The sequence below is a fragment of the Lissotriton vulgaris genome, chromosome 5, assembly GCF_964263255.1.
Source record: "Lissotriton vulgaris chromosome 5, aLisVul1.2, whole genome shotgun sequence".
NCBI classification, from domain to species: Eukaryota; Metazoa; Chordata; class Amphibia; order Caudata; family Salamandridae; genus Lissotriton; species Lissotriton vulgaris.
Window position 1 is genome coordinate 522772900 of NC_141693.1, and position 25775 is coordinate 522798674.

A 25775-nucleotide genomic window follows, 5' to 3' on the forward strand; every position below is an offset into this window, starting at 1 on the left:
ATTATATTTGTGGAACCAGCCACTAAGGGCCTGAAAGGAAGACCATCAGGTGGGTTGTGTATATGGGTGGGAACACACCTTGGACTTACGGCAAAAAGAATCGATACAAACAGTCCAGAGCTCATGTGTATTCTCATGACCCATAAGAAGCTACCCAAAATTGCATTAATCAATATCTATTTGCGGCCAGTACGGCATGGTGGAATCTCCCAGACCCTAGAGTCCTTGACAACCTTACTGAAATTCCTCCCGGCCGATATTGCCCTTTTGATTGGAGGTGACTAATTGTCATTATGAACCACTTAGTGGAATCCCACCCATCACACTAGAGGAAGATGAAACTTGGTTAATCCCACCTCCGAGTATTTATCCAGCCAAAGGTTGGACACCTCTGGTCCTTCAGCTCACTTCCCTCACCTACTCATTCTCTATAAAAGCTTGCAACGGTCGATTCCGCGGGGATTCCCCCGGGCAACCAACTTATAGGGGAATGGGCCACGCATCCATGATAGATTCTTTTTTGGCCAGTCTGGAACTGTGGCAAAAACTTCTACATTTTAATATAACTAGACGCACGGAGAGCGACCACGACCCTCTGACGATAGAATTGGATCTTCAGTTGACCAATGAGGACCATGATGATATAACACCTATAAACAGTGACATAGGAGTGGTACAAGGTGGGAGGCGAATACGCTGGGCAAATATCAAGCAGTCAGGTGAAAATATGGCCAGTTTGTATCAGAGTATACTTCCCCAACTTGAAAAGGCTAATGCTACCTCTGGTAATAACATTGTGAACGCTGTGGGAGTAGACATAGGTGCAATCCATAAGGAATTGGCTGTAATTCTTGGGGATTTTTTTTACAAAGTAGGCCCCACAAAGCCCAAAAAAACGGGTGATACAAACCCCTGGTTCTTCAAGGGCTGTAGGGATGCGAAGTGTGCACTGCTTAAGGCCCTTAAGCAAGGCAATAAGGTATACATTACGGAAGCAAGGCAGGTATACAAGAAACAAATTCTCAATGCTAAATCAGAGTGGGAAGCAGATCGATGGGATGCCATCAGGTCCGCACTCCTTGCAAAAGATTCAAGGACCTTCTGGAACCTGGTTCATACGGGGAAAGCAGAGGGCAAAACATTGGTCGATCCAAATATTCCCGAAGAATCATGGGCTCTCCATTTTAAAGAGCTTTAATGTATTAATCCGGAAAAAAAAGGCAAACCCCGCCTAGCCTGTTGACTTTAGACCCAACATGGGGAACGCCTCCCTGTACGCTAATAGAGGTACAAATGGCATTAAAAAGCCTCCAACAGTTTAAGGCTCCAGGGTTAGCCCGGATCCCAGGTGACCTCTTCAGAGACGAAATGATAGTATGGGCCCCCTATCTTTTATTACTGTTTAACGCTATTCTCCAGGGTTTACTGTTACCAAGCACCTGGATGGGGGCGGAGATAATCCCCATATATAAAAAGGGTTCTCCGCTCGACCCGTTCAATTATAGGCCTATCGGCCTTATCGATGTGAGAGAGAGAATTTATGCTCGGCTCCTCCTGCAACGTTTACAGGCCTGGATTGAGGAGAATAATATCCTGACCCTGCTTCAAGCGGGCTTTAGGGCTAAAGTTTCAACCATAGATCAATTATTCGGGCTCCAGGTCATCCACTGGAAACACGTTGTATTGGATGGGGGAAGTCTCTATCTAACCTTCGTGGATTTGAAGTCCGCATTCGATATGGTGGACCGTAACCAGTTATGGAGTCTATTATTATCAATGGGGGTTCCGCCATACTTATGCTACCAACTCAAACTTCTCCACGAAGGGACATATGCCAGAGTCCGATATGGTAAGAATGGACAATTAACGGGCCCTTTCCCTGTTGAGAAGGGTGTTCGACAGGGCTGTGTCCTCGCTCCAACCCTTTTTTCCCTTTTTCTTAATGGGCTAATAGATGAGCTTCTGGCCACAAAAGATATAGACTCACCCAAATTAGCCTCCCAAAGATTTCCTGCTCTTATGTTTGCAGACACCCTGCTGCTTTCTAAATCGCCTATGGGCATGCAGCGGGTGTTAAACCAGTTCACCAATTTCTGCAAAAAAAGGAACTTGGTGGTTAACATCGGCAAAACTAAGAATATGGTTTTTAATGCAAATACTTCTAATTGTCCTCAACCTACGATGGAGGGAATGCCCTTGGACAGAGTTCCCACTTTCGAGTATTTGGGTCTGATTCTGAACGACAAAATGGGGTGGGCCCCCCAAATGGTCAAGGCGAATCTAAAATTAACACCGGCTGTAGGGGGTATTTTAAAAGTTCCAAAAAAAAGTGCAGTAAAAAAAAAAGTGCCTCCCTAGAAATCTTTAGTGTTCAAGCCAGGTCTTCGTCACTTTATGGGGCGGAACTTTGGGGGTCACACATCAATAAATGAGCTAATTATGACAGAAAATAACTTCATCAGGCAGATTCTGACCCTTCCGAAAAACACGCTGCTTGTGCCATTAAGGTTGGATTTAAATATCCGCCCCATTTCTGATGTTATAGCCTCGCGGCCTCTAATGTATTGGAGGAGATTATGGAGCACTCCTGAGCTGGCGAGCAATAAGGAAGAATTAAAAGTGGTAATGGGATCTTTAGGAGCGGATAAGATCCCTTGGCTTTTATTTGTCAGGCAGTCTTTCACGTTGATGGGGCTGGAGAATCTCTGGATTAATCCCGAGGACTCTAGTACAGCTATCTCTAAGAAAACATTGGCCCTAGCAATAAAAAATCATAATTTAATACAAGTACTAGGCTCTGCTAAAACCTCAAGCCTGACCCACGCCTTCCTTGATTTTAAGCCACATTATGGCTTTGAATCTGAACTTGATGCCATACAACCGACCCTAGCTAAGAAGCTTTTTTAACAATTTAGATACAGAACTTTGCCTTTATACGCATTCACGGACAGGTGGACGGGGGGGCCAGCTCGCCTTTGTCCAGGATGTCAGAAGGAGGAGGAAACTCTTCTGTTCTGTCCTGTATATGCTGTAATCCGGAAGAAGTGGATCATCCAGTTATGTAAAAATCTGGGTATTAGGAATTATCTCGCCTTCTTCAGGGTTTTAAGAACGGACACCGATACAGCTACAGTAGCTGCGGTGGCAAAGTTCCTGTTTTCAATGTGGCTAATAAACAGGTAACTAATTAGTTCAATTCTGCACTTTATTTGCATCAATTAAATCACGGAGATCTAGGGAATTAATTGAGTATATTAAATGTAGTTTTATCATTTTTCCAATCGTATCTAAATCTAATCTAACATTTTACAGTTTTTAAATTTTGCATTCCTACTCTGATATTATGCATGATGATGTATTTTAAATTAATTGGATTAATTGTAAATGATGTAACTATTTTAAACAAAAATAATGATTGAAAACTGTTGCTTTTAATTGCATGTGCTTTTATGGTTACACCTAACCGCAATAAAGTTTTTTGAACTGAACTGAAACATTTAAGTAGTAGAGACAATTAGCTGGTTCATTGGGTCTGTCAGCAATACAGAAATTAGTTGCTTTGCTGAACAATAGTACAGAACCATGATTTAAACCTCTCAACAGAGGCAGAGGTTTGAAATGGGTCAGCCTTTTCATTTACAGCCTTAGTCAGAGGTACGTGTGAGGAGAAAATGTCAAGGAAAAAAAGACACTACACCTCATGCTCCTATCCTGGGCTTTCAAATAACACACTGAATAACACACCTTGACTTTCTAGATAAGGGATAGCTTCTAGGTAATCTTGTTTCATTGTGAGTGCTCTGAAATGATCTACGTGACAGTAGAGGTTTACAAAATTCCTAATGAATAAATGCATTTAACTGAAGCTCGGGCAAATTAATATTCCTCCTTGCAGTTGGTAAACCCAGAATACAACTTTGCATTCCAGGTGGAGAAATCTTTTAATTTAGTCGTAAGGGGGCATATGCACACAAACATGTTTAACTTTACCTTTTCCATAGTCCTGGTTAGGAGAAGTGATCTTTTTTTTTTTAATTGGGAACACAATAATTCGAAAACTTTGTGGGCAAAGATAATGGGAAACTAAAGTGAGCTATTGCCTTTGGCAATTGGGTGAGGGCGGAAGACGAGAGCGCGTGTTGTGGGTGAATGGGAGGATGGTTGCGAGTGGATATCATGACTTGGCTCTCCCAGGGCTTACAAAAACAAGTGAAAGTTATTTCCGTGACTTTGTTTTTGTAATATCATAGGTTCACCCCCAATAGAGGACACAGAGATGCCACGTACTTCCGTCAGGTTCTTTTATTAACTTAGAACTTCGCTATGCAAAAGAGCGCCGAGCGTCTCAACACGACTGGCTCCGGTCGCATCTGCCAAGCAATAATGTTTGCGCTCTTTCCCTAGACCACCTGCGCATGCGCAAGTGTTCCGTTCTCCCTCCGGCGCACTGCGTCACCACGCTGAGGCGTCAGAAGCTAGAGCGCAACACTACATATCTCCTCTTTTCCAACAATTCAATAAACATCATGAGTCCGCACAATCAATAGTCCTTTACTTCAAAGTCTTTGAATCGAGTGGGCCGGACTTCTATCCTCCCAGCTCGGGTGCGTCTTACCGGAGTAGATTCTTCTCTGGTTCCTTTGCATGCGGGACTCCCCACCTTCCTCGGTGTCCCGGTCTCATTCTCTGTGACGGTGATTTTGTTTGCGGTCACACTCTCCCTTTCACTTACTTCCTCGCACTCTTCATTCTCTACTTGCAACTGTCCTTCCTCTTGACATTCTCTTCCTGCTATTGTCTCTTCAGTTCCACTGGATTGACTCTGGTCTCTTAGGTCTTTCTCCTGACCGGCGGGCCACTGCATGATCCTGTTGATTTTCGCCATGCGGTCTTGGGACCACACTCTACCGTCGCTCAGTAGTGCAGCTCTTCCATACACTTCCTCCACTTGTAGGGGTTCGCTGTATTTGCTTTCTCCTTTTCTTCTGAGGGTGGCAAGTTTGACTCTCACCCATTCCCCTCTCTCTAGATCGGTGTCTTTAGTATTTCGCCTCCTATTGTAATGATCTGTGTACACCTTTTGGGCTCTTTCCAGTTTATGTTGTACCACCGCTGGTGACCACTTGCTCGTTATTGTCTTCTCTCTCCAGGCAACGTTGTCTCTCGTAAAGGGGAGTCTGACCCTCAAAATCTGGAAGGGACTGTAACCTATCGAGGTCGGGGTGATTCTGTAGGCCCACAGCATGCTCTGTATCTCCACTTCCCAATATTTGCCCTGCATTATTGCGGCTTGTATGGACCCCATCAGGACACGGTTGAACCGTTCCACTTGTCTGTTGCTCGCGGGATGGTACACGGCAGTGTGCTTGGACTTAATCTCGTTCCTCTCCATGTATCTGGACCATTTTTCTGAAGTAAATTGTGGCCCATTGTCACTTAGGATTGTCCTCGGTATTCCTTCACGTAGAAACACCGAAGTGAGAAGTTTCAACACAGCATCGGAGTCCTTGACCTCCTGTACATCCACCTCTGGCCACTTGGAATATTTATCTACAATGACACACAGGTACTTGGCTGTTCCTCTGGTGTCTAGCACTGGTCCCAAGATGTCTACTGTTATGTCTTCCCATGGATTGCAGGGTTGCTCGAACGTACCCAAAGCGGGCCTCATTGGTTTCAAGATCTTGTCCGCTCCTTGGCACTGGTCACACTCTCTCACTCGTCTCTCTATTTGAATGTCCATGCCAGGCCACCAATACATTTGTTTCACTCGCATCTTCGTCTTCACTATGCCGAGGTGCCCCTCGTGTAGCTGGTTCAACAGTAGTGGGATCAATGTCGTGGGGGGACCACCTTGTCGCCGTGGTAGATGAAGATTCCTGAATCACTCATTGATAATTCCTCTCGCACTTCATAGTATTTCCTCAGGGTTTCTTTAAGCTTTTTTTCTCTGGCCACCCTGCAATTAGATAGTGTTTGATGTCCTTCATCTCACTGTCATTTTCATAGGCTTGCGCCCACTCCTGCCTGCTGATGGTTCTTTCTGAGTCTTCCATTGCAGCCACCATTTCGTCCGTCCCTGGCGAGACTTCTGGTGCCTCTTCCATGGCTGAGGCTCGGCTAAGATAATCCGCTACCTTGTTGCGTGTCCCTGGCAAGTACTCAACGTCATAGGTGTAGTCCTATAACTTGAGTGTCATTTTTGCTATGTGAGGTGTTGCTGTGTCATGCCCGCTTGAGGTAAGCACTTTGACCAGTGGTTTGTGGTCCGTTTGCAGTTTGAAGCGGGTGCCCCACAGGAACTGCCTGAATTTGCCCATGGCCCATGTGACGGCAAGCATCTCTTTTTCGATGACACTAAATTTCTGTTCTGTGGGAGACCACGCCCAGGAGGCGAAGCTAAGTGTTTCCACTGTGTCATTATCCGTCTCCTGAGCAAGCACCGCTCCCAAGCCTCTTTCACTGGCGTCGGTTGTCAAGATTGTGCGCCCTGCGGGGTCATATCCATGCAGAGGTACCGCCTGACTTACGTTGAGTTTGTTCTTCAAATTCACTTTGGGCTTCTCCATCCCATTGGAACGTAGTCTTGTCTCTTATTAGTTGTCGGAGCCTGTGAGTCTTGGTGGCGAAATGTCTGACGAATTTACTATAATACTCCGCCATTCCTAGGAATGACCTCACTTCATCTTTATTGACTGGGGCCCTGGCGTCACAAATGGCTTTCACATTTTGCCTTTTTGGTGTGATTCCTAGACTCCCAATCTCGTGTCCGAAATAGGTGACCGTCGACATGCCCAGCTACTTGTTCCACTCAGCGGTGAGCCCTTCTCTTGTAGTACCGTCAACACCTTGGTCAGTTTCTTATCGTGGTCTTCTCGGTTTGTCCCCATTATCAGGATGTCGTCCTGAAAGTATTGGACACCATCTAGATCCTTGAACAGGCGGTGCATCAGTTTTTGGAAAACAGCTGCTGCGGACGCCAGTCCGAACGGCATGCAGCGAAACTGATAACACCCGAAGGGTGTGATGAAAGAGGTGAGCCTCCTACTGGCAGGGTGTAAGTCTATTTGATGGTACGCTGAGGTGAGGTCGATGGTGGAAAACCACGTCATCCCCTCTCGTTTTTGCCAACATTTCTTCAATCCTTGGTAATGGAAATTTTTCAACTATCAGGCATTTGTTGAGTTTGCGCAGGTCCACACATAGGCGTACCTTGCCGTTGGGTTTTCTGGACACTACCAAGGGGGCCAACCATTCCGAGCTGTCGATTGGTTCCAGGCTCTGTAGTTCCTGCTGGACGGCTTCCTTAACTGCAATGGGAATGTTTCTGACTTTGTGGGACACCGGGCTCACATTTTCCTTGAGCTGTATTTTGTGCACAAATTTCTCTAGTTTGCTGACCGTGCCTCCGAACACTTTAGGAAAGACTTGTTTCAATTTCTCCAGGTCCGGCCAACCCCTTTCTTCTGTTAGTAGTATTTGTTCCTTGCCTCCTGGGTCTAATTTTATTCGGAGGTCACCCTGGTCTCTCCAACCCAGCACCGAGGGTCCCCGCTCCGCTACATACAGTTTACATCGTGCCGACCTCCCTCTGAACTCGAATTTCAGGGTGCGGTATCCTACCATGGGGATTATGTTGCTGGTGTACGAAATCGGTCGTATGTCCGGCGGGTTTAATAGCGGGCCAAGACTGGGCCTGAATTCTTCCTCCCATACTGATCTCTGCACAATGGAGTATGGCGACCCAGAGTCTATCACTATGCGAATTTTCACCCCTCCGATCAGCATCTGTTCGTGGTTTGTCCGAGCGTTTGCCCGTTACCTCCAATACTTGTTCTTCGACACATAGGACCATGTCATCGTCCTCCAGATCTTCTTTCGCTGGGTCCTCTGACTGGGATTGCGCTATGCATTTCACCATGGACTTCTTCCCTTTCTTGCGGCACACCTTCTCATAATGTCCAACCAGCCCGCAGAACGTACATCTGGCGCGAAATGCTGGGCACCGCTTGTCCTGGGCCGTGTGTGCTGTGCTGCCGCATCTGTAGCACGAGAATCTGCTGTCCATGGACTGTTTCCCTGGTTGTCCCGGTTTGCCTACCCACTTGGGCTCGTGTTTTCCCTCTCCAGTGGATTTTCTCTGCCTGTCTGGGGTTTGAGCTTAATCAATTTTGTTGACCATTTGTCTTTGTGTGTTCTCCTTTTTCGCCACTTCAGCGCAGCGTTTGGAGAGTTCGGCCTTCTTTACCATTGCGATCACTTCTTTGAGTGTTGCCTCTCCTTGTGCCCACAATTTGTCTTGGACTGATCTGTTTGTGGTGTGCATGACAATCTGATCCTTGATGAATTTGTCTTGAAGTTGTCCATATTGGCATGTGATTGCTAATCGTCGCAACGCTGCGACATAATCATCTATGGATTCACCATCTTCTTGCTTCCGTTGTTGGAAGTTGAACCGATCAATGGAGAGACACACCGCCGGACGATAGTGATTATCTAGGTCTTCCAGAGCATGCTTGAAGACATCGTCATCCGCTGCTGGTCTCGTCCCGGGGACAATGTTGGCAAACACTCTTACGCCTTCTGGGCCAAGGTTGTGTAACAGTAATCGTTTCTTCCTGGCACTGGGAAATGGTTCTCCATTTTCGTCTTCCAAGGCTTCCACGTAGTTTTTGAAGTATTCCCTCCAATCCTCCCATTTCATCAGGGGTTCGCCTGGTCTTGGTCGGAATGGAATGGGTGCAGTGAGGGATGTCGCTTGGTTGCTCATCTTGGGAACTTCTTCAGGTCCTTCACCTCGGTTGCCGGGGCTGCCTGGTGCACTGTTGCTTTCAGCTCGGTCCGAGTTTTCTCCCTGACTCCTGGGGCTGCCGGGTGTACTGGAATTTCCGTCTCGTGACCTGTTGGGGAGGTGCCCTTTTTCATCCCCCGTGCCACTGCCTCCCTTTTCTGCCAGGGTTCCAGCTGCGTGTCGTCACAGCTCTCTTTTGGCGCTCTGGAGACGTTCAGTGGTAGGCTCTGGGCCTCGTGGTGCCGTCGTTTTTGTGCGCTGCTGCCGCGCTCTCTTGCGGATAGCGTGCTCATGCCCTGTGGCGTGCTCTCTCTACTAGTGTCCCCTCAACGCTTTCTGACCTTGGCGCGCGGCTGGCGTCGCCATTGCAGCAGTTCCGATCGTTGTTTTTTCTGGGGTGAAGTTGATGGGGGACCCCATCCTCGTCGCCACTGTAATATTGTAAGTTCACCCCCAATAGAGGACACAGAGATGCCACGTACTTCCGTCAGGTTCTTTTATTAACTTAGAACTTCGCTATGCAAAAGAGCGCCGAGCGTCTCAACATGACTGGCTCCGGTCGCATCTGCCAAGCAATAATGTTTGCGCGCTTTCCCTAGACCACCTGCGCATGCGCAAGTGTTCCGCTCTCCCTCCGGCGCACTGCGTCACCACGCTGAGGCGTCAGAAGCTAGAGCGCAACACTACAGTTTTAACATGGTATCTCTCAACCTGGTCTTTTTTTGTTTTTAAAACTTGAAATATGCCTTGTGTCAGCGTCTGTTTACTTTGTCCTTTCAGGTGGTATGGAGTTCCTTATCAAAATGTGGTTCATAAATACGGACAATAAAAAGTATAGTTAGCGCACTATTGTGCTATTGTACTATTACTCTGCATTGGAACTCATTGCTTGCTCCCTCCCCTTCCTCCTCAGTTTCACTCGTTTTCCGTGCGGAAATGTTGACATAAATGAAACTTCTGTGAATACACATATAAATAAACACACACACCACGGCACATCTGAATTCTGTATAAACCATTTACTAACTGGTGTTATGGCATGCTTGGAAGCCTATTGTGTTCCACTTCAAGCAGCCATATGGCATCCATTAGGGAGGAATTGTGTTTATAGTGTTTACATGCTGTTTTTGTCCACTTTTAAAATGATTACTCACGTGTAAGCTGTTTTCGTCGTAGAGCGCCGTTAATTAAATTCAAGTTGCATTTATGACTTTAAAAAAAAAAAGCTAAGCTTCTGACCCGATTACTGGAAAGAACCTTTGCGTGCAGCATACGTCATGTGCTGAACAGAGCGCCCCCTCAGGTGAAGGAAGAGTCATAGCTTACACACGTCAGGAATGTACCGGTCGCCTTGGCAGTCGTTCTCAAACAAAAGGGGAACTGGTAAAGCAAGTGCGCCCTGTCCCAGCATACCATGAAAGCTGCTTTCGGCGACACACCCCGGCCGTTCCTCGTGGGGAGCCCGGGCTGGGAGGGGCGTGGGCGGCTCTGGGTCTGCCTCGCGCCTGCACAGGCGGATATGTATCCGCCCACATGTCAGTCACTGCGGGCTTCCTCGGCTGGGCTGGGCTGGGCTGGGCTGGGCCGGGCCTCCCGCTAAACACTTTTTCCACTTCTTCATAGAACAGCGGAGAGCCGTTCAGTCGGAAGGCTGCCACTTCGGAGGGGGAACGGCCCTGCAAGCGCCCTATTGTTGGTAGGTGAAACCTGCAATCCAGTACGCCGAGCTGTGTGTGCTTGTCAACTTTCCAAGTGCCGTGGACATATTTTATTTCCTGCTGGCTGGTGTGTGTCGGTGGCTCGCGCTTTCAAATAGCCGAAACCGCCTAAGTGTCTCCGTGTGTACGTAGCCAGACATCTCCAAAACCAAGTCTGAACTTTACTTACTTGAGTCTGAAAAAAGGGCAAAAAATGAATGCGTGTGCCTGCTTTAGAAGCCTGTTTATCGCGCTTTCACTTCTTCTGCCTTGGAAACCGGTAACGTTTCCGTAAAGTGTACGGCGTTCAAGTTTAGATCACATGCTGTAGTGTAAACAAACTCCTTGCCTGAAACACCAGGCAGCAATAACAGGGTTACAGCTAATTTGTCTTGTGCTGTTGTCTGTTTTCTTCGTGTCAACTGTTGGTCCCGGAGCGAGTTTTTTCTGAGCAACAGGCATTGTAAGTACTTTTGATTACAATCCAGCTCTTGTCTATTAATGTTGTGGGGATGGGGGTTGGTTTTCAGTCGGACCCTCGTGTTGCTGTTTTGATTGTGGCTCGAGGATATAGACACACATAGCTCTATCAGTTAACGAGAGACCTCCTCTTTGCGTGATGTTGAATTGCCCTTCCCTCTGAAAGAAATTATTTATTTTTAATGAAAATTGAAGCTGCTGTTTCTTGTACAGGGCTAAAGGTTCATGGTCCTGGGAAAGAATGGCGTGTTCCAGGAAATCTGGTCTGTAGCGCACGCACCGCTGCTATCACCAGTAAGTGTGTATCAGTTGTGAGTCAGCACTCGAAGATCGCAAGTTGCCAGGCGTCAGAAGCTCATGCAGTCGTTTCTATGTCAGTTATAGTTGTTGTTGGAAAACTACATTTTTTTTGCCAGGAAAAGCCAAACGTCTTGTTGTACACGTGCATTTCGCCATGGCAATAAATACACAACCACACGTTCCAGAATTCCCAGGTAAACAGTCCCGGGGAAACGAATCCACACCTGACGTGACCACTTGAGATCTGTCATCAGGCGTTGCCTGCGTTTTTCACTGTTATTCAGGAAATGCTCCACTTTGAGTCACCACCGTGTTTATTAGTACATTTATCTGAACTTTGAAATGGATAAAAGCACACTTTCAGCGTGGAGGGGCCACCGCCCCCCCCCCCCCCCGAAAATTACTTCACTGAATGGGAAACGTTATTTTAAGCAGAATAGGGAATAATTTTACCCGGGGCGTGGTAGTCGCGCTAGAAATGCAGCTTTTTTGGCAGGCACACAGATAAAAATAAACAAATCCGGCTTAAACAGTAATGTTGTTGTTGGCAGCTTTTTATTAAAGTGCGTTTTGCTTTGTGTCCTCGGCGAAGTGGTGTTCTTATCTCTGTTGGTGGCGTGGTATCTCCTGTTCACATCCTGGAGGACGTCCCAATCTGTGACAGTCTTCCTGTGGTTTGCAGTCCAGTTTTGCCCACTGTGTATTGTTGTGCATTCACCTACTACAAGTTTACTTTGTATGTTCAGTGCTTCCACTCTTTAGCTTCTATTGCTGGGTTTAAAAAATATATTTTCATATTCTCGGTTATTGTACTTGTGTTTACCGCGGATATATCAGTGTGCCTCACTTAAGTGCCATTTCTTAGCTAAACTGCTCTTTAAAATTGTTTAGAGTTTTTTGTCCTTGTTTTCTGCAACAGTTTCCTGATTACTTATGTTAATCGGTTCAGTTTGCCTTTTGTGTAGCAGTGGTTTAGTTGCAACACCATCTTAACTCAACAATTTTTCCTCGTGATCCTTTTTTGGGTTGTCTCTGTGTACAAATATTTTTATACATCACCCCACCTCTGTTTTTCTGCCCTTCACCCCCACCCTGTGACTCCTAAGACTTTCCTTTATACGTGATCGTTTTTCCACCAACACAATGGATACATTGAACAACTCCTAGTGTCCTTGATTTAGGGGTGAATGAGCTTTGTCAAGAGAAGGTTAACTGCTTCTACAGTACATGAATAACAAGCATTGGAAATGCAATAGGTCTCGGATTTATTTGAGTAAGAGCTAATGGCATTGTAAATTGCAATGTCTTTTAGCCATGTGTTTTGGAGTGCATGCATGTGGTGTGTACTGGAATTATGTGGGTTGGATTGGAATTGTAGCAATCTGCGCTTTGATGAATATGTTTAAAAAGTGCACCATTCTGCGATTGCTACAATAGTTAATTGTGGATGCGTTAACAATTGATGTGTGCACTGATGGCTGGTGGTGTGTGTGCGCCTGTAGAAATTGTTCGCTGGTGGTGTGTGTGCGCTTGGTGGAAGCGTGCACTGCCGGCTGGAAGTGTGTGTGCCTGGTAAACGCGTGCACAGACTGCTGGTGGTGTGTGTGCCTGGTGAAAGCGTGCACAGACAGCTGGTGGTGAGTGCGCCTGGTGAAAGCGTGCACAGATGGCTGGTGGTGAGTGCGCCTGGTGAAAGCGTGCACTGACGGCTGGTGAAAGTGTGCACTGGTGGTGTGTGTCTGTGCCTGGTTAAAGCGTGCACAGACAGCTGGTGGTGAGTGCGCCTGGTGGAAGCCTGCACTGACGGCTGGGGGTGTTTGTGCCCGGTGAAAGCGTGCACTGATGGCTGGTGGTGAGTGAGTGTGTGGTGGTGAGTGTGTGGTGGTGAGTGTGTGGTGGTGAGAGAGTTGTGTGTGGCCTTATGTTAGTGGTCTTATGTATGCGTGTGTGGTGGACTTAGTTTGAGTGTTCGTACCCTGCACACACTGCCCCTACACACCCACACACTGTTCACCCTGCACACTCACACACTGTTCACCCTGCACACTCACACACTGTTCACCCTGCACACTCACACACTGTTCACCCTGCACACTCACACACTGTTCACCCTGCACACTCACACACTGTTCACTCTACACACTCACACACTGCAGTCACTGTCACTCTGCAGTCGCACTCACTCTGCAGTCACACTCACTGCAGCAACTCTGCAGTCGCACTCACTCTGCAGTCGCACTCACTCTGCAGTCACACTCACTCTGCAGTCACACTCACTCTGCAGTCACACTCACTCTGTAGTCACACTCTGTAGTCACACTCACTCTGTAGTCACACTCACTGCAGCCACTCTGCAGTCGCACTCACTCTGCACCTGCACTCACTCTGCACCTGCACTCACTCTGCACCTGCACTCACTCTGCACTCACTCTGCACCTGCACTCACTCTGCACTCACTCTGCACTCACTCTGCACTCACTCTGCGCTACCTCTGCACTCACTCTGCACCGGCACTACCTCTGCACCTGCACTCACTCTGCACTACCTCTGCACCTGCACTCACTCTGCACTACCTCTGCACCTGCACTCACTCTGCACTACCTCTGCACCTGCACTACCTCTGCACCTGCACTCACTCTGCACCTGCACTCACTCTGCACCTGCACTCACTCTGCACCTGCACTCACTCTGCACTACCTCTGCACCTGCACTCACTCTGCACCTGCACTCACTCTGCACCTGCACTCACTCTGCACTCACTCTGCACCTTCACTCACTCTGCACTCACTCTGCACCTTCACTCACTCTGCACTCTCTCTGCACCTGCACTCACTCTGCACCTGCACTCTCTCTGCACCTGCACTCTCTCTGCACCTGCACTCACTCTGCACCTGCACTCACTCTGCACCTGCACTCACTCTGCCGAGCGCTCACCGGGAAAGCTTTTTGTGAACTTACCAGGCGTCCTGCATCTCGCCATTGCCTTGAGGGTAACGGCCGCACTGGGGGAGTCCAGCCAACGCAGTGAGGGGAACGGCCAGACTACACTACCCAGGTGCCCCAGCGGCGCTCCCCTGACGCCAGCAACAACGCGCCCGGAGGCGCTTGAAAAGGAAGGAACACCTCACGCAACCGCGGGACGCGCGCCGGACGAAGCCCGGACAAAGGGCAGACAGTCTGTGACAGTCCGGGACAGGAGGAGACTGGGCTGGGCCACAGATTTTGATTTTTGCGTGCCGCTGCCCTCAGTGCCTTCGTACTGTGAGATTGTTACTCATTTTTTATATTACTAATTATTTTGGTATATAACTGTGTGATCAGACATTTACCGATTTAATTATATAACAAGTTCGGAAGTTGCAAATAATTGTATAGCCAGGTTAAAATATGTCTAAATCCAAAAGTGAGAAGGTTATAGTGGGGGCAGGCGCCATTGATAATTATATGGTCAAAATGGTACATAAAATTAATAATGACAGGAGAGCCTCCTTAGGTAGAGAGGGGCCACTTGATGTAGCCTTAGATGTTACTACTAGTGTGGTGGATCCTCCGGAATATGACCTTACTGGGATGGGCTCGCAGGCTGTTTTGATAGAGGATGCCCAGGTTCATCCAGAGTTGCAGGTCGAAGATCTAAACACATCTTCTAGTGAAACAGAGGAAGTCCCACCAACCTCCAGACCAATAAGATCCTGCAGGAAACAACAAAGCAAACGTGGGGGAAAGAATAGTAAAACAAGGGCTGATATCCCTAAACCCGCTAAACATATCCCTGCTGTGGCTACCATCCCACAGGATGGAAGCAATGCAGCGAGTTTTAACTTAAATCCAGAGAAGTTTGAGCTACTATTCCACTCTCTGGAAGCTAAATTTGAAGCTAAGCTAGAAGAGTATGTCCAACCCTTAGCACTTAAATTGGATACTCTTGCGGCAGAAGTAAAGAGGTTGGGAGTGCTTTTAGAAAAACAACTGGCTCTGACCGACAGAGTAAAACTTACCGGGAAGGGTGCAGTTGGAGTGGAGAAGGAGGAAATTTTGGCTGTAAACCAGCAGAAACCTTCCCAGCCCATAACTAGAACTAATGCAGGCATACCCGTTCCTTCTTCCTCAACTAGCGCAGACTCACAAACTCAACCAGGCCCAAAGGGTGGTTTAGGAAGCAATCAGGGGAGGAGAAGTAGATTTATAGATCTTCCGCCTGACTGCGTTCCTTATGTAGTGGTTTTAACCAATGTACCAGTCTTTGACCCCTGTTCTGCCCAGCTAGCTGAGGAAACACACGAATCTCTTAAGAATAAAACTGTGTCATGGCTGAATAGGACCTGTGGCTTTCCAACAAAATTTGCTACAGAAATTATATCAACCAGAAGGGCAAATTGGATCAGGCCTTCTAGGAAGACGTGTAGTGGGGAATGCATAATTGTACATTTTAGACACCCACAACATGTCACTACAGTTTTGTTAAGGGCAGCCTCTATGTTGTTTGATGCAAATAGTATTTGTGTGCGCCCCCTAGGGTACTTTTACTCACATCTAAGTAGAGCCCCCCCACAAAGTGCGAGAATGAGACCGTTTATACTACCCACACCTTTCGAGACCCGGTCCTTAGGATCTGTGCAGGACTGTGGGAGCGATAATTACTTTAAATTTGGGTCTAACCTTGTCACACATAATAGATTTGATGCACTATCTGGATTAGAGTTGTGTGATTGACGTGAGGGTTGTGAGGGCCTGGGGAGGGGGAGACATCTGCAGTAAGGGAACACACGGAGCCTGAAGAAAACATAATAAGGCCTAAAAATACTTGTTGTAAACCTGAAAGTATAAGTAAAACTGTGGGGGACAAGGTAAAGATGTTAAGTTGGAACATTGCTGGTTTACGTTCCAAAAGGGATGATATCAACTGGCTAAACCTTGTGAAACAATATGACATTGTGGCTCTCCAAGAGACATGGGACAATGACTGTGACTTCTGTATTGATGGTTATACATCCTATTTCACTCCCGCATTGAGATCTCTGGCTGGGAGAGATAGAGGGGGACTTATGTTCTTGGTTTCTGTGAACATACGGGGAAAAGTAAAAAGGGTTGATTGCTTATCTCATAACTTTATTATTTTGGAAATAAGTTTGGAGAATAATACAAAACTAATCCTGGTGAACCGTTATAACTCGCAGCAAGGGGACTCTCTCAATGAGCATCTTAATTTGTTGTCTGATTTTTTTAAAATTTTATAAGGAGAAGCAAACCACTTTTTGCCATTATATATTGCTGGGCGATTTTAATATACATCCTTGTAGTCTTAATTGTCAAATTATTGATATTGATGGACCAGAACTTACATGCCCTCAGTATTTTGAGCATAATTCTAAGGGGGAAGCTCTGGAGATACTCCTGTCCAACAATGATTTGTTTGAGGCAGGGTTCTTAGATAAGAGTGCTCGTACCCTGACGTATGTTGCTAGGGACTATGAGTCAATAATAGACTATATATTTCTTTCCTCTGGACTTCTAAAATATGTACTTTTTTATAATGCTATACACTCCACTTTCAGTGACCACAACCCGGTGGTGATTGAATTGATAAATGGATTTTCCTTATTAAATAAAACTGATTTGTCGAAGGTCGTAGCTGAGGTAAAAACAAAAGATCAGGGCAGAAGATTAAATTGGAGTAATGTTACCCCAGAAGACTTCTTCCATATTATTACGACTAAGGCTGCGCGGGAACTAAACATATGTGCGGACCCACAATCTCGTGGGGGGGGTGTAATTACCTCGTTTGAAGCCATTTGTTCTCAGGTGGCTAAATAACTTACAATAAATAGCAAAGAAGGGAAAAATAAACCAGTACAGGGCTGGTTTAATCATCAATGTACCAAAGCACATAACCTATTAAAAAAGGCTTTAAACGAACGGCCTAGGAATAAAGGTTTAGTCGCTCAGCTAAGGAAAGAGTACTCAAGAGCCGTCCTGGCATGGAAAAATGAAATGAAAGCAGAAGTGTGGGCTGATCTAACGGATAAAGCGACATTGAAAGATAGTGCCAAATTTTGGTCTATAATTAATACTCCACTGTTCTCTGGCAATCCGAACTCTGCATTGGAATTAAATATTGCAGAGGAGGATTGGTTAAGCCATTTTAAAAAAAATTATGGGAGTGATTTGGAGCTGGAAATTTCTGAGGTTCCCATCATCAATCCCCCAATTATACCTGTAAATTTTTATTTAGCGGAAGTTGTTAAAGCAATAGAGGGCACCGCGGGGCGTAAGGCACCAGGCCCTGACAGGGTTCCCTCAGATATGTATAAGGCTGACCCCACCTATTGGGGAAAGATTTTGACTATTGTCTTCAACACCTCGGCCATTTCGGGATTTCCTAAATCATGGTCTCGATCAACTATAATCCCGGTTTTTAAGAAGGGCCAAAGGGGAGACCCTAGATGATATAGGCCTATATCATTACTTGATTCCTCCTTTAAAATACTGGGAAAGGTTATATTAGCAAAGATAACAGATTGGGCTCTGGAAAAAGACATACTGTCCGACGCCCAATATGGTTTTAGAGCTGGGAGGGGCACGGAGGACCAATGCCTCAATTTACACCTAATAATATCCAAATATACGAGGGCAGCTAGGGGCTCTATTTTCCTGGCCTTTATGGATTTGTCCACAGCCTTTGACCTAGTCAATAGGTCTAGGCTGTGGACTATGCTGTTGGAAATAGGCCTTGACCAGCCCCTCGTGTATTTTCTGGCCGAGCTACATAAAGATCTGAAAGCCTCAATAAGGATGATGCAAGAGGGGAAATGTACGGCTACTTTTAAGTCCGGAAGGGGGTGCGACAGGGTTGTATCCTGGCTCCCATGTTGTTCACCTTGTATATAAATTCTCTGGAAGCCAATTTGTTAACAGCTACACTCGACATTCCGCGTATGGGAGGATCACCGGTTCCGGTGCTTCTCTACGCAGATGATGCAGTTTTATTGGCAAGGACCCCTTTGGGCTTACAAAGACTGCTCGATCATTTGGGAACTTTATGAACTCTCTGGACCTAGTGGTCAACAATGGCAAATCACATATTATGTCTTTAGGGGCTGGTAAAGGTACCGCTAGATCTTTCTATTGCGGGGAAGAAGAAATTACCAGGGTGAAAGTGTTCACCTATTTGGGAGTTGTCTTAGACGACAGGGGAACGTGGTCACCTCAGCTCTCTTTAAAGGTGAATGCTGTGAGAAATTCTTCAGCCGCAATATCAGGATTTGCCAAACGACTGGGGGGGAAACCCTTTGAGGCTATTTTGGCTATATATAAAGCCAAAACTATCGTAATTGCAAAGTACGGGGCAGCTATATGGGGGTACAGTAAACCTGACTGTATACAGACAGAAGAGAATAAAGTCTTACGTGCCCTCCTTGGTCTCCCACTATCCACTGCGACCCATTCTGTTCATCTCGAGTTGGGCTTAGGATACATCACTGACATAATTAAAATAGCCCCAATCTTGTTATGGATTATAATTTGGTTGAATCCGAATCTTACTCTAAATCATAGGATTCTAAAGGATTGTATTAAACTAGATAGAATGAAGGATATACAGTGGCTGTCGTATGTAAAATTGTCATCGGAGAAAATGGGACGCCCTGAGATTTACCTTCATCCTGAATCCTTATGTAAAGCTGATTTGGAGTGGGTTAAGAGAAATTTTGTTAGGCGAAGCGAAGCAGACCGTGAAGCAGTGGAGCTATGCAAACCATCCGTCAGGACCCACTTCTTGGTAATTCCGTCATTAGCAATGCCATCATATCTGTCTATCGTTTCTAACCCTTATCATAGATGGCTTTTGACTAAATTCCGTTTCAACCAAATTCACCTGGTATTATGGGATCTGCAGGGTTGGATCAGGCTAGAAGACGCGACCCCGTGTAAATGCGATGATTTCTCCGCCCAAGACACTATGCATTTTATGTTCTTTTGCCCTTTTTTTCAAGAAGCCAGAAAAAGGTTTATTTTTCCTCTAATGAAAAAGATGGACTTTATACAATGTAAACCTGCATTACTGTTCCTACAATTGATGGAATCCCCTGAAATCATGTTTAGAGTTGCCAGCTTTCTGGTTGCGCCTGTCAGAAGTAGGAGGGTTAGACAGGCAGCTCTACTGGAAATGTCTAATCATATAATATGTCTATGTACATTGATTATTGGTCTTTAACAAATGCATTTGACTTTGTAGATGTTTTTTAATTGTATTTTATATTGTATAATACATTTTATAATGTGTTGTATAGTATACTTTCATGATTTTAATTAATCGAATAAAGTGGTTTGACTTGACTTGCACTCACTCTGCACTCACTCTGCACTCACACCCACTCTGCACTCACACCCACTCTGCACTCACACCCACTCTGCACTCACACCCACTCTGCACTCACACCCACTCTGCACTCACACTCACTCTGCACTCACACTCACTCTGCACTCACACTCACTCTGCACTCACTCTGCACTAACTCTGCACTCACTCACACTCACTCTGCACTCACACTCACTCTGCACTCACTCACTCTGCTCTCACTCTGCACTCACTCACTCAGCACTCACTCTCACTCTGCACTCACTCTCACTCTGCATTCACTCTCACTCTGCACCTGCACTCATTCTGCACTACCTCTGCAATCACTCTGCACTACCGCTGCAATCACTCTGCACTACCTCTGTACTCACACTCACTCTGCACTCACACTCACTCTGCACTCACACTCACTCTGCACTCACACTCACTCTGCACTCACACTCACTCTGCACTCACTCTGCACTCACTCTGCACTCACTCAGCACCCACTCTCACTCAGCACCCACTCTCACTCTGCACTCACTCTGCACTCACTCTGCACTCACTCTCACTCTGCTCTCACTCTCACTCTGCACTCACTCTCACTCTGCACCTGCAATCACTCTGCACTACCTCTGCAATCACTCTGCACTACCTCTGCAATCACTCTGCACTACCGCTGCAATCACTCTGCACTACCTCTGTACTCACACTCACTCTGCACTCACACTCACTCTGCACTCACACTCACTCTGCACTCACACTCACTCTGCACTCACTCTGCACTCACTCAGCACCCACTCTCACTCTGCACTCACTCTGCACTCACTCTCACTCTGCACTCACTCTCACTCTGCACCTGCAATCACTCTGCACTACCTCTGCAATCACTCTGCACTACCTCTGCAATCACTCTGCACTACCTCTGCACTCACACTCACTCTGCACTCACACTCACTCTGCACTCACACTCACTCTGCACTCACACTCACTCTGCACTCACTCACTCTGCACTCACTCTGCACTCACTCTGCACTCACTCTGCACTCACTCTGCACTCACTCTGCACTCACTCTGCACTCACTCTGCACTCACTCTGCACTCACTCTGCACTCACTCTGCACACACTCTGCACCTGCACTCACTCTGCACCTGCACTCACTCTGCACCTGCACTCACTCTGCACCTGCACTCACTCTGCACCTGCACTCACTCTGCACTCGCACCCACTCTGCACTCGCACCCACTCTGCACTCGCACTCACTCTGCACTCGCACTCACTCTGCACTCGCACTCACTCTGCACTCGCACTCACTCTGCACTCGCACTCTGCACTCACACTCACTCTGCACTCACACTCACTCTGCACTCACACTCACTCTGCACTCACACTCACTCTGCACTCACACTCACTCTGCACTAACTCTGCACTCACTCTGCACTCACTCACACTCACTCACACTCACTCAGCACCCACTCTCACTCTGCACTCACTCAGCACCCACTCTCACTCTGCACTCACTCTCACTCTGCACTCACTCACTCTGCATTCACTCTCACTCTGCACCTGCACTCACTCTGCACTCACTCTGCACTCACTCTGCACTCGCACTCACTCTGCACTCACTCTGCGCTCGCACTCACTCTGCACTCACTCTGCACTCGCACTCACTCTGCACTCACTCTCACTCACTCTCACTCTGCACTTGCACTCACTCTGCACCTGCACTCACTCTGCACCTGCACTCACTCTGCACTCACTCACTCTGCACTCTGCAGTGTGTGGGTGTCACCCTGAAAAGGATGAAGAGCCACAGGGAAGAGATAGTGTGTGCTTGTGAGAGCCGAGGGTCCGACGGGTCAGTACAGAGTGGCACTGCCAGAACTAAGTATGTTCCAGTACTGTAATACCTGACGCTGCGGCGGGTCAAGGTTGGTGTGCATGGAAAGAGCGAAGTGTGCCTCAGTCGTGTAACAGCAAAGGTTGCGCAAGGTCTGGGTTGAGGTACTTTGGCACAGTGTGATGGTGCTGTAACAGATGCAGTGCTATTCCCGGCTGAGATACGTTGGCTGAAGTGAGTGCGCCCTGTATTGCACAGCAGGGGGCGGGGGCGGTAGCTCCGCATTTAGACACATTGGCAGAGCTGCGGCGTTCCGGGACTGCAGGAGCCCAGGGTGCGGTCGGTCTGGATTGAGGTGGGTAGGATGCGCCTCAGTACAAAAATAGCAGATGATCAACAGTTCAGGACTGAGGTACATTGACAGAGTTGTGCACGCCCCGGACCTAAAAACAGGGGAATATGGCGCTGTGCACCCCTGTACTGAAAGTGCAGTGTGCATGGCATGTGAGAATTGAGGTACACTGCCGGAGCTATGCTCGCTCTGCAACTGAAATAGCAGAGGATGCGGCAGGTCGGGATTAGGTGCACTGACAGAGCTGTGCACGCCTGGTACTGAAATAGCAGAGGATGCGGCAGGTCGGGATTGAGGTACACTGCCGGAGCTAAGCTCGCTCCGGAACTGAAATAGCAGACGATGTGGCAGGTCGGGCTTTGAGGTGCACCGACAGAGCTGTGGTGTGCGCGCCTGGTAATAAAAGAGAAGAGGGCGTGGCTTCCCTGGAATCAGAATTGAGGCCCAACGCCAGAGCTATGGCGTCCCTGTACAATGATAAGAATGCGGCGGGTCAGGATAGAAGCCCACGGCAGAGCAGTCAGAGTTCTCAGTACCTGACGCAGCTACGCTTCTTTACACGCAGGGTTAAGGTGCATCTCCGGCGCACTGGCAAGAAGCTCGTGCTCACTCACATACCTGGTCCGCACAATAGAGTTATCCGAGTTCTCACATCCTGTTAAACTGCTCCCATGTACTTCATAACAACCTGGCACGTACCTCCGATGAAAAACTGAACGCGCGTAGAATCCCCGAACAAGCAAGCTTCACAACGCCATACCACGGATCGCAAAAGCGATCCAATTGTAAAATAAAAAAAACAAGGAAGAACAAAAAAACCCAGCATCTGTCTTCAATTAGCGCGGCCCCTGACAGCCGCGATAATTAAAGAAATATGCCCTTCTTGTGCGCGTGTCCGCACCGAATATGCAGGAAGCAAAGCAACTCTACAGCCTATGGCCTATTGCGTGTTGGCTTGTAAAAACACAGCCATGCGAGGGCCAATTGCCATGCAGCTGACATAAATAACGAGCAAAAATCACGAGCTTCTCTGGAATTCGTAGGTTAGATTTTCGAAGTCCTCAGAAAAGGACTCTTGGGCTCTGCCTACACTGCTACGCAGTGTGACGTAGGACCGAGCCCTAAAAGCAGTTTATTTATTTACAAGTTTTTCTTCCAGCCTGAAGGTGTCATCTTTTGTTTACTTCGAAGCGGTAGATATACAGCAAGAATAGTTGCAGTTGTGTAACGAAATGCATGGAAGATTTCACCTGTAGTATTCAGTTGTTAACTTCTGCGTGACTGGTTCTCTCTCATTCAGATGACAGCCCCAACAGCTCCGTTATCAGAGGACTTTTCAAGTACAAGTGTTTGGGTTCTGCTGTCAAGTTGGGATTCATATTGTTCCAGAGTCCTGTTCTGTGTACCTCTTATTATCTATCTCCACATTTGAGTTGTTGAATTAGTTTATAGGTGGCAGATCAAAGAGCTCTGACTCCCATTTTAGGTGACAATTTTCTTGGAGTTCTAGTTCTTGGTCATTGATCTGGGGAGTGGAGGTTGGATCGGATCGAACTTGATCCACAAGCTTTTTACTTTATGATGTGGTTAGCAGCGATCCCAGACGCGCCTAAACACAAACAATCTTCATGGTAAGGATAGATTAGTGCACCATTTGTTGGATTCTAGGAAGAGACTTGAAGTCCCTGCAGAGGCAGCCTGTGAAATGCTCTTTGATCTGTGAATTTGTTTAGGGAGAACACATAAGCTTGACGAAAGCATAATGAATTTGCTAGTAATTTGTGTCGCAGTGAGAAAAACATGGTGACAATAGGAATACCTATTTTGTTTGTTTTCTTTGAGGAAAATGGGAACAGATTAACATTATACACCTCACAGCAAAAGGATGATGTCAGCAGGGGAAAACTGGGACCAGGCTACCAATCTTCAGAAGGGCCCATGGAGTGGTCTTCATTAGAGTTATGCAGACAGCAGCATCCCTCTCATTAAGACTCCAGTGATTCAGATTAACGTGCTGCAGGCACTGTTTAGGTCCTGCCTAAGGCAATGCACATCCCCTGCCTGCAAGAGATATTTTATGCAAGGAGTTTGGAACCTACCTATTGCTTATCATTCGTTGGATCAATTTTCACTCTGTTACTGGCTCCTAATTGGCCAAAGCGTGCCAGCTTCACTTCCTCTTCTTTCCTGTGGAGCACAGATCAAGTACTGATTGCTTCATCTTGATTAGTGTCCTTCTGCTATTTGCATTGTGATTGAGGTACTGTTTTACCTTTTTGTTTCTTCTTTGTGTCGTGTTTCTTCTTCCATCCCACCTCCTTTGGCCTTGTTGCTTTAACCCTCCTACTTCCCCTTTGTCCGTGTGGCTTTTAGTGAGGGCTCCTCCGCTAAGGCAGAGGAGCATCTCCCCACTGCTGCTGTGCAGCAGTAAAAGAAAGCAAACATAAAATGATAATAACGCAGTGCTATAATTTTATTCTTACCTGCTGCAGCAGCATGAGGGCGAGGGTGCTCTGCTGACAGAGCAGGGGAGGAGTGGTGAACACACTAAAGTACACATGAGGCATTGACCGGCCCTCTCGGGCCGGCCAAACAGTCATGCACACTTTAGCATGTTATCCATGTAGGCTACATTACAGCCTTGTTGGAGAAAATGCCCAGCCCCCCAGTCCACGTCTGAGCAGCGAACCAAATCGCTCAGACCAATCCCAGCGATGCATTACAGCGTTTTGATGGGCTATAGGGAGCCTGGCTGCTTAGTGTTTGGCGGAGGAGAGACAACGTGGGACAGAGTGGTGAGGAGGTAAGTGATTTTTTTAGGTCTCGCCTGAGACAGCACATGCTGTCTCTTCGAGACATTTAGTAAGTGGCTTTTGAAAGTGCCACCAGAGGCTTTTGCTGGCCTCCAGCTTGCGTTCACGACCAGTGCACTTGCACAACTGCCATCTGTGTTTTTATTGCTGTAATCAGGCTCCTCTGCTTGCACTCCCAACCTCCTCCCCCTCTCACTTCGTCAGTTTCATTTGTTGTGTCTTCTATTGCTGTGAATGCTCCTGCTTCCACCAGGCACCCACACCATCAGTCGTCAGTGCACGCTTTCACCAGGCACACAGAACCACCAGCCGTCAGTGCACGCTTCCACCAGGCATACACACCACCAGCCGATGCTTCCACCAGACACACACACCACCAGCCGTCAGTGCACGCTTCCACCAGGCACACACACCACCAGCCATCAGTGCACGCTTCCACCGGCACACACACCACCAGCCATCAGTGCACGCTTCCACCAGGCGAACACACCACCAGCCGACCGTATACGCTTCCACCAGGCAAACACACCACCAGCTGTCAGTGCACGCTTTTCCACCAGGCACACATACCACCAGCCGTCAGTGCACGCTTCCCCACCAGGCACACATACCACCAGCCACCAGTGCACACTTCCCCACCAGGCACGCACACCACCAGCCGTCAGTGCACGTGCTTAAACCAGGCATGCACACCACCAGCCGCCAGTGCACGCGCTTCCACCAGACACACACACCACCAAGCGTCAGTGTACGTGCTTCCACCAGGCACACATACCACCAGCCATCAGTGCACACTTCCCTACCAGGCACACACACCACCAGCCGTCCGTGCACGTTTCCCCACCAGGCACACACACCACCAGCCGGCGCTTCCACCAGGCACACACACCACCAGCCGTCCGTGCACACTTCCACCAGACACATACACCACCAGCCGTCAGTGCACGCTTACACCAGGCACACACCACCAGCCGTCAGTGCACGCTTACACTAGGTACACACCACCAGCTGTCAGTGCATGCTTTCACCTGGCGCACACACACCACCAGCCGTCAATGCACGCTTTCACCAGACACACACACCACCAGCCGTCAATGCAGCAGGCAGGCTCTTCTCGGAGTTTCTTGGTAAATATGTGTTCGATACCTGGGAGGGAGTGGTTTGAG

The 25775-nt window shown here is 47.6% G+C and overlaps 1 protein-coding gene and 1 long non-coding RNA gene across 7 annotated transcripts in view; one reads left to right on the forward strand and one right to left on the reverse strand.

Annotated features, from left to right (window-relative positions):
• The window catches only part of SGMS1 (sphingomyelin synthase 1), a 1111197-nt gene that overhangs the window by 902789 nt on the left and 182633 nt on the right, over window positions 1-25775 (forward strand). The window contains exon 1 of one of the 6 annotated variants that reach the window (XM_086921961.1): window positions 10203-10487. The exons of 4 other annotated variants lie outside the window; for them this stretch is intronic. The gene's annotated coding sequence lies outside the window, so the exon portion shown is untranslated. Of the gene's footprint in view, window positions 1-10202; window positions 10488-10833; window positions 10952-25775 lie in introns of those variants that run through there. One more of the 6 variants, XM_086921967.1, reaches the window with a different exon arrangement.
• Window positions 18626-22585, reverse strand: LOC147711177 (uncharacterized). Its single transcript, XR_015295667.1, has 3 exons — window positions 21327-22585; window positions 20662-20749; window positions 18626-19630 (listed from the first exon to the last, which is right to left on the reverse strand). It is a non-coding gene; the product is annotated as an uncharacterized LOC147711177 (long non-coding RNA).